This window comes from Gobius niger, assembly GCF_951799975.1.
Source record: "Gobius niger genome assembly, chromosome: 1".
NCBI classification, from domain to species: Eukaryota; Metazoa; Chordata; class Actinopteri; order Gobiiformes; family Gobiidae; genus Gobius; species Gobius niger.
This window is the reverse complement of record NC_136852.1, coordinates 44,688,328-44,703,089: the sequence shown is the minus strand read 5'-3', so window position 1 is coordinate 44,703,089 and position 14,762 is coordinate 44,688,328. Positions and strand designations below refer to the sequence as shown.

General features: G+C 42.9%; 1 long non-coding RNA gene across 1 annotated transcript in view; it reads right to left on the bottom strand.

Annotated features, from left to right (window-relative positions):
• Nucleotides 1-3,255: 3,255 nt before the first annotated feature.
• LOC306972581 overlaps nt 3,256-14,762 on the bottom strand; it is a 132,044-nt gene continuing 120,537 nt past the window's right edge. The window contains exon 3 of the long non-coding RNA XR_013793514.1: nt 3,256-3,339. This is a non-coding gene — a long non-coding RNA (uncharacterized lncRNA). The remainder of the gene's footprint in view (nt 3,340-14,762) is intronic.

The following is a 14,762-nucleotide window of genomic DNA, read 5'->3' as shown; positions in this document are numbered from 1 at the left end:
TGGGAGGTTTGTGTCCACTCGAGGGAGCAGCGCACTTTTGCCATAGAGGTGGATTTTTCTAACTGCCACACTGTCAGCGCGGTGCAACATGGCTGTCGTCGTCACTTTGAAATAGCGTCTTTCACAGCAGCTAAAAATAGATCGCCGCAAAACATCATGGGGTATGGAACGAGCCAAACAAGCGCTCATTTTGCATGGGTGTCTCGGCCATAGTCGCTTCGATGGTCAGTCTTCGAAGGTTTTCTGCTACAAAACATGTTCAAACACCAACTGAGCACTATTGCCGTGGGTGGCTGCGTGTGCCTTAAGTTTGGCTAGCAGTCCGCCATTATGTTCGTTGGGGGTTTTCGCAAATCGGACTCTAGATATCCAGACCGGTGGCTGAAGGGGACGTTTTTATCCCATTTCCAAAGCCTGGTCAGATCCGCAACAACATGACACAATGGGACAATATTTACTATGTGGATAAGCAGATAAAGGGTTGCAGGTACATTTTCTTCTCTGCATTTTGTCTGTGGGAAAGGTTCTACAAGAATGGCGAGCCTACACTAGGAGGCGACAACGATGTAAACGAAAGGCCCCAGCTGAACGTCTTGACCAAACAGCATGGCCACCCAAACAAAGGGCGAAAAAGGCTTTTAAAGGATCTGCATCATGCTATTTTAGCCATATCAAAGTAAAATATAGGCATTTATATGATATACTGTACCTTTATCACTATGGAGTGCTCATTTGCGATAAATATAAGTATTTTCTGGGAGTATTTTGCATACCTGGAAGACACTTTGATTCAGTTAGCTCCACCCCCTCACCGAGCTAATCTGCCCATGCATTTATGAAAAAGCAGTAAGAAATACAAATATCACAGCAATAAGTGAAGTTACTTCACAATGCAGTTATAAAGAGTTGACATTTGCAACACAGCTTCATGACTAACACAAGCTAACATGCCTTTTGATTGACTCATCAGGTGTTTACAATAGGGACTCATGTTGGTTATAAAAGTTAATCCACTTTGATTCTGGCGAAGGTTCACCAAACATCCATCAAGAGACAGTCACAGAAAAACACTATTTTGGCTGAGAGTCGCTGAATCCCGGAAAGAAATTCCAACTTCTGGCGAGTGGCCTCTTCTTTAGGAAGGTTGAATGAAGTCCTGTCCTCATAGCCAAACACGCTATTTTTCTCTGTGACATTATTGTTAGGAAAGGAAGAACAGGTGTGTCCAGAGTAGGTTAGAGAGCTTCTTCACAGCCTTCAGTGCAAACATGACATCTGTTCAGATGCTCAGGGTGTGTTTTTGATAAGGAAATAGCATTACAACATGGCTAAAAGCTCCAAAAAGTCGATTTTGCATGATATAGATCCTTTAACAGAAGGCTCATCGTTGGTTGAACAGCCCTATACCACAGATTGGCAACCATACTCTGACCAAGCCAGATAGGTATCTGCTATGTTTTTACTAATAACTGCTAATATTTTGTTGCTTTCTTATGTGTTGATTATATTTGAAAATAGCGTGTGTGCTTGCACAAAATGTCCCAAAATGCTGGCAAAAATCTGGCAAGTTCAAAAATCCAATGTAGCCAATGCATCATACACTATGCCAGGTCTAATTATAAACTGATGAGAGCAACCCCTCTTATTTGAAGACAGGACAGTAGTGCCTGGTGCCCTCCTCGTAACCATAATCAGACCTACCCTCTGCATATTGTTCAGTGGGGACTGAAGACCTTTTCTGACATTAAATCAACATAATGTAGCTTCTTATACTGTATGTTGTGTTGTTTTGCAGAGCCAGTGGTTTCACTGATTGCTTACAACTTCTTGTCGACTTTCTCCACAGAGAAGCTTGTCAGTTAGATCTTGGCAGGCGGGCGAGTAGATCTATAGTTAAAACTGAACTAAACTTTATCCTCATCTCCTCGTGTCATCCATTATATTCCAAAGCCGCTCTCGTTCGGCAGCAGTCTCTCTTGGGTTATTTAGCCCTTGATTGCCGCTGTTGCGATTCGCTCCGTGCCTCCACTTGGCTCTCGCTCTCTGCTCGATATAATGTCCCTGCCACGCTGCTCACATTTAATTAACCTGCTCCACCCCCAGACGAGAATCGATGCGCGCTTCAGAAAACCTGCGCCCCGTATGACTGCAGCGCGAGGAATCGTACCCCCGCATCGACAGTTTACGGACGCCTATGCAAATGAAGGCGCCTTGTTAAGATCAGAATAACACCGAGTCAACATGTGACTCTCAGAAGACAGAAGCCCCATGGTTTTGTTTGGTTGCAAATAGGAGGTTGTCAGCCTGCGTGTTGTTTGCGCCGGGTGTAGCCTGCTGAGGGTGCAAGAAAAGCTAAGAACCCCATGTGGTGCAAGCGAAGACAATTGGTGAGACACAGTATTTGCTTAAAGAGGCAAAAGTCATTTTCTTTCCTTGACAAAAAAAAAAAAGTATTTGTGGACTTTTGCCCTGTAGAGAAATCTGTCCTTTTTATTCCTGCATTTGACACATTCTTCAATCCCACTGGGGCTTCAGTGCAGACACTGCAGGCATGGTATGTTAAGTGTCTTGCCCAAGGGCACCATTACAGTACTGCGATTCCAATCCCCAACCTTCCGATCATGAGACGACCCGCTCTACCAATTGTGCCAAGGTGAATGAATGACATGTGAGTGAATGAAATGGAGGTGGTTGGAGAGTCCCTTGGCCACACTTCTGTCGGTCTGCACTATGTATGGACTTAATCCAATATGTATGGATTTAATCCATCTAAAGCGCTTTGTGAAATGTCCATGGAAGGACATATTCAAATAAAGTCCTTCCTTCAATCCACATGCAGCGCCCAGAGACCCACCTCCAGATGTCAAACCAGGCTAATAGTCAGAGTCACCAGGCTGACGGTGCTCAGGGAAAACATGCAAGCACTTATAAAAATGCCTGCATGGTCTGGTAAATGTACCTGCAAGCTTCCAGTTGTGAGGCTCGAGCACTAACCACTGAGTCACAGTGTCGCCCTCATGTTCCTCACATGTTGGGAGCAGGGGTTCCCAAACTCTTCAGGCCACTAAAATTCACACCACCAACAACTTGGGACCCTCTTCTGTAAAATTGATTAGCATTTCTAATGATTTGAATGAAATCTAACTTCAGTGTCCCACGACTCCCCTTTTTGGGAAACCAGTGGATTAGATCAGGTTTAGGTTTATAATTTAAATCATTAAAATCATTAAATCATTAATCATTAAAACGTTTTGCATTTAAAATAACTTATATTTGAGCAGCATCAGCTTTGTGGTTGTAAGCTACGCAGCGGTGGAGTAATCTGCAAGAAAATAGTCCCTCAAAATGTGGTAATTCATGTGATAAAAGGTCAGTTATATTTCAAACATGATTCTATTATCACAGACATTTATATGGTTAGTCTGGCGTTAGAAGTGATTTGCCTCAGGTGCACTGTGGAGTGTGTCAGACTGTTTTTAAGGCAGGCTAGCTGATACCATAGAGATGCACTAGCCTAGCGCCACTAAGCTCTTCAAATATAAGAACTGCATGAATTTAAGAAAAAAATATCTCCAGAAATCAACAACACTCTGGATAACTAGGAAATGAGGCCCTATGTCAAATATCCTGAAATATCCCTTTAATGTAATGTCTCTTGGTATCGGTAAATATCGGATATCGGCAGATACTCAAACCCCAGTATCGGTAGGCTATCGGTAGCAGAAAAGCTGGATCGGTGCATCTCTAATGACTGAGTAAACTTTATTTTATATTGACCTTTATTTAACCAGGAAAGTCCCACTGAGGTGAATTATCTATTGTACAATTAAATATAATTTACACATTTCTTGTCACCTTTAGTAATGTGGTAAAGGATTCAGAGATCGCATCCACTTCACTTTAATCATATCCCCTTATTATTGAGGGCAGATCTTGGAATCATTTTGTCTGTCTGGAGTACCTAGGTGGAGGAAAACATTGTTTTTGAGCCTCCAGAGCCAGATTCAAATCCAGGAGGAACACTGGGGCTTTCTTGCTGTACAATGGAAGCCTTTTTAGCACATTTTCACTCCAGTTTTTGAGTGATAGATGTGCTCCTGGAAGCAAGTCATCTCTTTGTCTTACTCTGGCAATTTGCTCTCCCGTGAATTGTTTGCATAAAGTTGCTCTCATAATGTGACAGGTACTTGGCATAAAATATAACACACATTAAGTTGGAAGTGTTGAGTCTCTTCTCTGAGCAGTAATTACAAACTGTTGTGTAGCTCACAGTAAATTGGAACACACTTGCTTGGCGTTCACAATAAGTCTTCTTGGACTATTTGGATTTGGCAAAGTGTGGGCAAAGGGTGTTCAGGCATTATAATATAACCAGTGATTTTTTTTTTTTCATGTGACAATAGATAATGTGTCAGGCAGCAAATAGGAATTCTACAAAGTTGCCACAAAAACATGCTTTAATAATCAGATAGCAATGTCAAAGGATCCAGTGTTGCATTCATTTCTCACCAAGATCTTGTATTAATGACCACTGTGCAATAAATCTGTGGTGGCCAATACATCTGAGCCTGATGAATCCTGGCATTGTCATCTTGGACTCATCAGGGATCCATTGATTAAATAACCTGGTCATTCAGGATGTTCAGCTGATCTCATTCTTTGGGCACATAGTGTTGCTAAACCTAGACCCGACCAACTGCAGCCAGATCGGAACAGTTAGTCAAAGCAGTACTAAGTAACTTGTTTACCTTAGTAAATCCTAAATCCCATTAATACAAGTGTTAATGGGATGATTGGGGGGTCTTTCATCTCCCCCGGTGTCTCTGGCCAGAAAACCACAATTGCTACTTTGCTGCCTACGAGTCGGATGCGCAATACACACTAATGGAATCACGAAGAAGAAGCTAACAGGCTAAACTAACTGTGGGCTAGCGCCACTTAAACAGTCTTTACAGCCAAGTTTGAGTGAAAAAAAATATCTCCATTGACGCACAATATCCCTCTCTCCCTTTGTCTTTTCTATCAGCGTAGTATTTACTCTCACGGACAATGAATGAGCAAAAAAATCGCAACTTGCTACGACACCTGAAGTGGCGCGTTTCCCGCATGCAAGTAGGGCTGGGTGATAAATACCGGTACTTTAACTTGGTACTTGGTTTACGATGCCAATACCTGAAGAATAAATTTTTTCCCCGATATCTATACTTAAACATGTGTCATCTACAATATATTTAATCGATAAAAGGCACCTTCTTTTAACTTGGCATCATTTATTTGAGCTGAAACAACCAAGTCACTTCTTTTAATACTGTTCCTTGACCAACAGCAAAAAACTTGCTCTCTAAAGATACACAATTTGTTCGTTACCTGCTTTAGATACTTTTTTCTGCGGATACCATACCATATAATATAATTTGAATGATGTATAAACTGTTCCCCCGATCATTAAAGTAAACCCAGCAAATTTAGCAAAGGGATACATGAGACGTCTTATTGTGTTACTGCTACCGAGAAGTTAGACAGTTTGCCAGACAGGCCTTATTAAAACAAGCAGCATTATTTAGAACTAAATCAAATGGCTACAAGTGTTATTTAAGGGAACATTGATTAGATTTCTTTGTTTTTTAATTAGCCCCGGAGCTCTTTCAGTTTAAGTAACCAGCCTTCACAGACCGACGGTGGCTTTTTTGTAGAGGTCAAAGAAAAGGCTTAATGTAGTGGATCTTCTTGCACTTATGTGGTTGATTTGGTCATTTCGGAGTTTCACGTTTCAACTTGAAATGGTACAACGCAACAATAAAACATAATATGACCATGATATCTTGGATAAGTGCGGAGACTCGGGTCTCAGGTTTGGAGGCTACAGACACAAAAGCCATTGATTTTTTTAAAACCATAAAAAGACACAACTCTAGACTGATGTTTGTTTTTGTCACAATGCAAATACTTATGGCAGAAGCCTGACCTGTTCCAGCAGATGCGCATTTTAGACTTTTACTATCGCCGCCATTTTCTGACTATTGAGCACACCTGAATACAAGCCGCACCAACTAAAAAAATCATTGTGTTTTTTCATATAAAGGTTGCATTTTCTCTCTCTCGTGCGTGACATAAAAAGTGTGTCATTCGATTAGATTATTCCTTAATCTCTTAACCTCCACCTGAACCAAGCACATTGTCTCCAGTTTGGCTTTACCCAGATCTGTCAAAACAGCAACAATAAGAATGAAAGTGCAACAAGAGAGCGCCAGAAACACAATTAGTGAAGTGATTAAAAAAAAGTCACAAAAAAAGCGACAAATGAGCAACGAAAAAAGCAACAAAAGATGCCAAAAACACACAAAAAAAACCATAGGAAAACACAACAAAAAAGAGACGAAAACGCCACAAAAAGGCTTCAATAATATGACACAAACACGGCGACAACTTGACGAAAAATTCCAATCAGCTTGGTAGGTCTTAGCTTTCAAATGAGGCGTTACACTGGCCTATAGGCCAGTGGTTCTCAACCTTTTGGAGCCGCGACCCCCATAATAGCAGGTAAAGGGGTTTGTGACCTCCCCGCCCGAGTCACTCCGTGAAAAATAGGAACATTAGCCGACATAATTCTTAAAAAAACAAAGAAAAAAACAAATGGCTGAAATAAAATTCATAAAACTACAATCAAACAATGGCACTCTCGTAAAATAGCAAACACATGCTACAATAAAACAATAGATTATATGCTAATGAAAATATGTATATTTTATCTAAATGATCTGGCGACCCCCCAAATTTGTCTCGCGACCCCCTTGGGGGTCCCGACCCCCAGGTTGAGAACCACTGCTATAGGCTGTGACTTTCATTAAGCTGAACTGGAGAAAATGTGCTCGGTTAAGGGGTTGAACCAATGTGTGTTCACAGGGGGGTGGCCGTGTTGAGAGCCGCCCTCCTCGCTATGTCTCCCGGTGTACGAAGCTGCTCTGAGTGCGGCAGAGCTCGGTCCGTGGTGTCGCTAGAGGCTGATAGATTGATTAATTTAGCCCGCACTTTTCTTTATCCTTCCACAACATTTCAGCAGTGTGAGAATTAATCGCATATTTTTTGGCACCGGAAGCCACGGGTTTCCTGCAGCTCCCAGGCCCGGTGTGCAGTTAACATCTTGGGCCTGGAAGACGACAGCGACAGGGTTTGCCACCTGTCCGAATTATTGTGCAAATGAGTGGGTTGTGTCAGAAAGGCACTGCTTGAGCTCTTTGTCGTCTCTGCACAACTTCATGTTTGGATTTGGAGCTATTATTGCGTCTTTCTCACGTCTTGAGTTCTTTCATAAAAAAATAGTTGAGTGGTTTTGGACCCAGGTGCATAAAAAGGAAAGTGCAAAGTTCTATACTGTACTCCACTTGCAGTCGAAAAAGCAAATGGTTAGATAAATCTTTCACCTTTTGTAAACGGTGCCTGCTGTGGACACCTGCCGAGTATAAAAGGTTTTTCAAACTTGCTTCCCGTTCCCAGACTTCTGACGCATCTGGAAGCATGCAAACCATGGGCCTGATCTTTCGCCTGGCGAAAGAGTAACATTGCTCCAAACACGATGGTTGACACGTGTTGTCTTGCATGTGTTGCAGCTTTTACGCTATGTGCATTGTTCTTGATAATATGACATAATATTAAAGGGGCTGGAAGCAAGTTCGCTATTTTATACTCACTACTGCCACCTCAGGCCATATGTGTAACTGCACCTTCTATATTAAGCTCGTGCATGACGGCAATTCGGGCCGAAGTGACACATTTTTGAGTGACAGTGCAGGATTTTAGAGGCAGTTGTGGTGAACAGGTCTGAGCTCATTCTACACATTAGGACATGGCTGGAACATGTAGGGGGATGAAAATACTTAATTTTAACATTTTTAAACTCCTTATAGTCCCTTTAAGTAGAACCGTAAAGACTATAAATCAGGTGCACTGTTGTATAGGCCCGAGAGGTTCAAAGTGTTTGAAAGCAGTTAATAGTCTGGAAGTGATGGTATATGAACGGCAGACAAACTGAAACTAATTGGATGCTTGGGACTACACGCGAGTGAATTTGAAACTTGAAAAATGAACTAAAATTATGAGATAAAAAGGCGCCTGCATAGCGTATTTACAGTACAGGTACCTTTGAAAATCCTCTCGGAAAAAGGCACCCATTTCATGCATAACTTGCTTTTCAGAAACACAAATTCCAAAGCAACAGTTATGTCAGATTTCCCTCTCGAAGTGATCTGTGGCCTGTGAGGTGATTGGCTGACAGTCACAGACAGGAGGCAGGAGTGAGACAAAAGTACAGTCTTGTTAGTCGAATTCATGCTTCGGCTTAATAATTTATTTTCCGCCGTCAGTGTTTCTCGTAAGACAAATGACTCTGGAGACCACCGCTTGACAAAGGCGGATCTTTATTCCGAACAAACAAGCAGAGTGGGCGCGTTGAGTTCACGCAGTCTGCACATCTGTCTGTATCCAACGCTGCTCCCTGGTCGGAAGCTCAGAGGTGGACGTGTGGCGGACTGATGTGGTGGCAGCGGGGGGTTGTGGGAAATGAATGCTCCTCTCGTCTCAGCGCAGTGGAGTTTGAGCTAACAAGACGCGCTCTGATGGACGTGTTTTCATGTAAACATTAAAAGAAAGAACACATTTTATTCTATCAGTGGGAGGATATGGCTGGAAGGTATGTGAGTGATTTGAACAATAAAAAGATGACGTGGATGGGCGAAGTGATTCTTGCTTCAATCATGTTTTTAGTGCCGGCTTCTGGTGAACTGCTACAAATGCTGATAAAAAGGAGAGTGCAAAGTTCTATGCTGTACTCTTCAACCACTTGCAGTCGAAGTTCTATACTCTTCTGCCACTTGCAGTCGAAAAAGCAAATGGTTAGATAAATCTTTTGCCTTTCGTAAACGGCGCCTGCTGTGGACACCTGCCGAGTGTAAAAGGTTTTTCAAACTAGCTTCCCGTTCCCTGACTTCTGACACATCCGGGAAGCATGCAGACCATGGGCCAGATCTTTCGCCTGGAGCAAGAAGAATGTTGCTCCAAACGCGATGTTGGACACGCGTCTTTTCTTGCATGTGTGGCAGCTTTTAAGCTACTGTATGTGCCTGCACCACTGGTGAGAGGGAGTTACTTATTTTTTTTAAAAAAGGACGTCGACTGAGGTGTGGTTTGTTACAAGCACTGTCCGCTGCTCTCCTTTGGCTGCCTCACATTCTTTTCCTTGTTTATATCGCTTTGCCTCCGCGCTATAACCTTGTGAATAAAATCTTAATTGCACTTTGTTGTGGCGTGGTCCTTGCTAGTGATCTGTCTGTAAGTATTTTGTTTCAAGTGCTGTTAGCTTGCCGAAGACACCGAATTTAGTGAATTTAGGATGTTTCCAATTTGTAGTTTCTAAGAACATAGTCAGTGCTAATAACATTAGCATCCCTAAGGCAATTTTTCATGTAAATTAGCATTGTGCAAATCGCTTGCTAATGCAATAGTTTTCATAGGTTTTCAGCTAGATTTAGGCTTCTTATAAATATTAAAATTGTATATGGGGCGACGGTGGCGCAGATGGTAGAGCAGGTCATCTCATGATCGGAAGGTCAGGGGTTCGATTCCCACCTCCTGAAAGTGTACACTGTCGTTGTGTCCTTGGGCAAGACACTTCACCCACATTGCCCCCAGTGTCTGTGTACATTGGTGTATGAATGAGAGTATGAATGGGTTCTTGCTGTAAAGCGCTTTGAGTGCCTAATGTAGGTGGAAAAGCGCTATATAAGTTGAGACCATTTACCATATACTGTAAGCCCTTTAAAAAGATTGTGGCATCAAAACCAGTAAGATTTCTGATATTCCTGGCACATTCCTTCATAACCCGGAGACTACAGTCATATAGAAACATTTGAGTGACGTTATCCCAAGCCTGAGAGTTTGCCTGTACAGAAAGCTCCTTTGCACTTGTAGACTTGATGATAAGAGTTCTATTAAAAGAAGACACATCAGTGGCCTTTTTGAAAGCCACCTCTCTGCGACTCTCCCTTTCAAAGTCCTATCTCCCCCGTACGTTCTCAAATCAATTAATCTACAGTCCGCGTGTGGCTTCCCTCTCGGAGCAATGAAATTTAGTCGTCTTCTTAACTCTGCGCCTTCGTCTCCTCAGGTCCTTGGAGACAGGCATTTTAGTCAAAAGCAGGATTTAATTAGAGAGTGCGAAACCGAGGCGGGTTTGACACTTGGTGGAGTGGGATGTCTCACCTGCACGATTTCTCTACACGCACTTCAAGAGCTCCCTACAAAGTGCGCTACTTCAAAACCCTTACACCAGGCGCCGGTGTCTCCGTTTGATGGGACAGGGGCAGCCTCAAAGGGAGTGACTTTAAGAGCATAAAGAAATACAAGGCCGTATATGCACTCCGCATTTTTTATCCATGACACAGACTGGGGAATGGCATTGGGGGTCCTTCCTTTCAAGAAGAAGAACAAAGTGCGTGATGGTGAGAGACAGACAGTTGAGGAAATCCGTCTTGGACCACCCAGACGAGTGCGAGGATAATGCCAGGCCAGTCAGGAGTAACTCTTTTCTGCAACAAAGTTAGTCTGAAAGGCTTACCACCATTATATGTTTTGTGCAAAGTAATTACTGTGCAAAAGAAAACGTGAGACTTTATTAATGTCACGGTGGAGATATTCACTGTATATTAAAATCTAAATATGTTGGTGTTGTAAGCAAGGGCTTTATTTGTCACTGTACAATTGTACCACAAAATTGTGTTAAGGTGCTGGGTTAGTCCTGAGCGTTTTGTTTACCTTTTAAAAAGTTGCTTTCTTCAGGACCAGTTTGGACTCTCAAAGTAAACAAATCCACCAAACCTCGACAAAAACACAGCAAAGATGTACAAAAGTATCTTGAAAAACCATGTGGAACACAGTTACCACAAATGCAGTTTGCAGAAAAGGTAAAAAATTAAGCTTTACCAGGACAGAGAGAGGTTGCTTCCTGTTTTCACGTCGCCATGACATATATCTTAACACATTGTTAATGGTTAATGTGGTGCCCTCAGTGGGAATGAAAGCTTGGGAACAAGAAATTTCAAATGACACTTTTAATCCTGACTGGGAGTTAATTTGGCATAATATCGGGAAAGCCTCAAAAAACTCTAATCACCGCTATATACATTTGAAATATTGGCATAGAGCCTACCTAACCCCAATTGTGAGGCATAGAATGGGGACGGCACCTGACCCTTACTGCTCATTTTGTCTCCCGGGGACCATAGGCTCCTTCATCCATGTTGTATGGGAATGTTCAGGAGTTCAGGAGCTCTGGGGTAAAGTTGTGAGCTGCCTCAGTACACTAACAGAGGTTGCTCTACCAATGGAGCCCATTATACATCTTTTGAATGATAACTCAAGTATAAGGCTAACAGGAAGACTGTGTCAAATCTGGCATGCAGGCCTCACAGCAGCCAAAAAGATCATGGGAAAGTAAAGATGTGTCGTTCACGCACTGGCTTCTTTGTTATAGGGGAACCACATTTTATTGCAAGGAAGAGCCGAGAGTTTTTTTCTAATCCGCGGCAAATGACCAAAAGGACATCAGCAGTATAGTTTTGAGATTCATAATCCTGTTTGAATATTAACGCAAAACCGCTAATAACGCTGCTAACTGAGCTTCGCTGATTGGTTAACTCCACTTCCTGTTTGCTAGCGTATGTTTTGCTTTAGAAATCAAGTTGATGCGGACTCTTTTTTTTCCCCAGAGTAAATTGTTTAAACTGTCTGTTGTTGTTCCTCTTATTAAAAATGTAATGATAAAAAAAAATATGTTAACACATTGTCACTAATAATCTACGTGACAATGTGTCACTTAGAAACGGTATCAAAAATGTCTAGTGAGCGCTCACTCTTCCACAAACGATCTTTGAGATTCCACTCGCTGCAGTGTAAACAACAGTCTCCGTGGGTCTGTCGCTGTATGTAAAGATGTCTTTCTTGACAACTATAAACTCTAGTTTCTTATTCAATCCTCGCTTAGTCCTGGTTTATAGCTGGTATAGTCTAAGTCCTGGTTTAGTTCTGGCTCAGACCTGCCGCAGACCGGCCATCTGCAATCTCTAATAATACTGTAACTAATAACGTTTTAGTAAGTGTGACGGGGCGCCAGTAGTCACCTCGTCACTCTGTCCCTGCGCGCCTCTTCCTCTCCCCTCTCCTGGGAGAGTGCTGGCGCTGGGAGCGCTCGGGCGCGCTCTCGCTCCAAGACTGGTTCCCGCAGCCCGCGCATGCATCCCGCGGCCATGCGTCATACAAACTGTCCCTCCGTAACACTGGTTTTCCCGGCTGTAGCGCACGAGGGTGCACACTCGTGCCTACATGCCACATCATTCTCTCACCTGATCCTGCTGTCCCGTCAGTCCGGTCGCCGCGGGTAGTGTGGCCAAACAGAGGCACTTCCTGGGCCGCGTCATGTAGCCCGTGGTGGCGCGCTGGGGCCAACCACGTGACCCGGGCTGGTCCATTTTGGTTGTTTGTAATGGTTTTGTGATTTCTTGTGTTTGTATGTGAGTTTCTGTTGGCCTTTGTAAAGAACGTTATTTTCATTAGAGTGGTGTGAATATTTTGTGTTATTTTCTTTGTTTTTGTGTCTCCCTGTGTAATTGTGTAATAACCCCCTCCAATTAGTGTTGGTCTGCCCGGAGGAGGGGCTGGGGGGTATTAAAGGGGAGCATTTGGGCTCTGTTGTTTGTTGGAGTCTGGAGCTGGCTGTGGTCTGAGGCCTTGAGTTTGTAAGATTTTGGTTTCTTTTTGTAAATACTTTTTTTTCCTTGCTGCACTAAAAATAAAAGGGTGGACCTAAAGTTTCGGCCTTGCCATCATTTTTCCTGTGGGAGTACGAACCCGTGACAGTAAGTTAAAGCCTTTCTTCGCTTTAAAGCAGTACTAAGTAACGTGTTTACCTTAATAAATCCGTTCCGTAGTCCCTGTGGGGGTAATACAAGTGTTTATGGGATGATTGGAGGGTCTTTCATCTCCCCCTGGTGTCTCTGGCCAGAAAACCATGTTTGCAACTTGACTGCCACCGGTGCGGAGAAAGCAATACACACTAATGGAATCACGAAGAAGAAGCTAACATGCTAACGGGCAAAGCTAACTGAGGGCTAACGTCACTTTAAACAGTATTTACAGCCAAGTTTGAGTGAAAAAAAATATTTCCATTGTATAATTGGATGCACAGTAACCCTCTCTCCCTTCGCCTTTCCTGTCAGCGTAGTATTTACTCTCCAAGACAATTAATAAGTTAAAAAATCGTAACTTGCTACTACACCTGCAGTTGCGCTCATGGCCTCTAGGGGGAAGAGTTACTTAGTACTGCTTTAAGAAAATAGTTTCATTTGTGCTGAAGCAGCTAATTATCTGCTCTCGCGTTCATGTTGCTTATTTTAGACCCACTGCAGGTCATGTATTGACCTCTGGACCTACCGAAACTAGGCACCCCCCTACCTGAGATGTTTAGTTGGTACCAAGTACGTAGCATTTAACGGTACCCAGCCGGGCGTGGCGTCCCACACTGGTCAACTCCTCCACCTTCCTCTTCCTCCTGCGCAGCTCCCTGCCAAAAAAAAAAAAGATGTAACCAAAGCCAAAAGGCGTCTATTTTGAAGAATTAATACTTTTTGTTAAAACATAATTCCACATGTGTTTGTTAGTAAATAAAGGCCTTCAGTGAGAAACTACAATGCAAGTAGTCTTGAAATAAAAGAAAAGCAATACATAAAAAAAAGTGTTTTCCCCGGTACTGCATTTCTAAATTCATCCTTTGGGGTTCCATGTCAGACTTCAGCACCATATCTCATTCACAGGCAACGGTGGAATTGCCATTTGCCTCACAACCAAACCGTAGGCATTCTTTCTTTCTTGCGGCAAATGCTCTTGGGGAACACATTAACAACAATGTCCATTCTGTCAGTGGTTAGGGCAGCTTCAGGCGGAAAAAATCTGCCATGAAAGAAAAAGGGCAACATTTTCAGAAGTGTGCTGGAATGTTACAATCGATTCCCATTGATTACATGCCTGTCTACCAAACAGGTAATTACGTGGCACTGGGGCAGTCCCTCTGACCCTTTTAGCTCTAATTAGGCGGCTCTGTTATTTCGAGATTAAAGAGGAAGAGGGATCTTAGACTGAATCAATTAGTTCTGTGGCAGGGATTACAAACAGCAAAACAGGCCCATCTTTCATCCTTAAACCAGCGCGTTCTTGTTACGCTGTCAGCAGCCCGGCCATTAGCATTAGCTCTCGCTGGGAGAATATGGAGCTGCAGACAATGAACATGACAAAACGTGAAGTCCCCAGCCTCCTTCAAGGTCTCATCTCTGCGACAGCTACAGTGCGCCGCCAAGACAGATCTGCCGGCAACCGCTTTGGAGAGGAGAGGGTTGCTTTTTTTTTTCGCTCTCTCTCTCTCTCTCATTCAATTCATCTACATCCAAGCCACAACAGCAGTTTATTCCAAAATCAGCCTCGCTTTTGAGTGTGACAACAATTCTGGGCGCAAATCTAGCTAAATGTCCCTAAAGGCAACAATCAATCGCTTTAATGAAAACGGTGGCACGGTGGATGAGCGGTGTTGTTCTTGCGTCACACCGTGGAGGTAGCCAGTTCAATTCCCAGAAGGTGCAGGCTTTTTATTTTATTTTTTTTCCTTTTTTTTTTATTCAATTTTTCATTTAAAAAGATATAAAACACAAACACTGCCAGTGCCG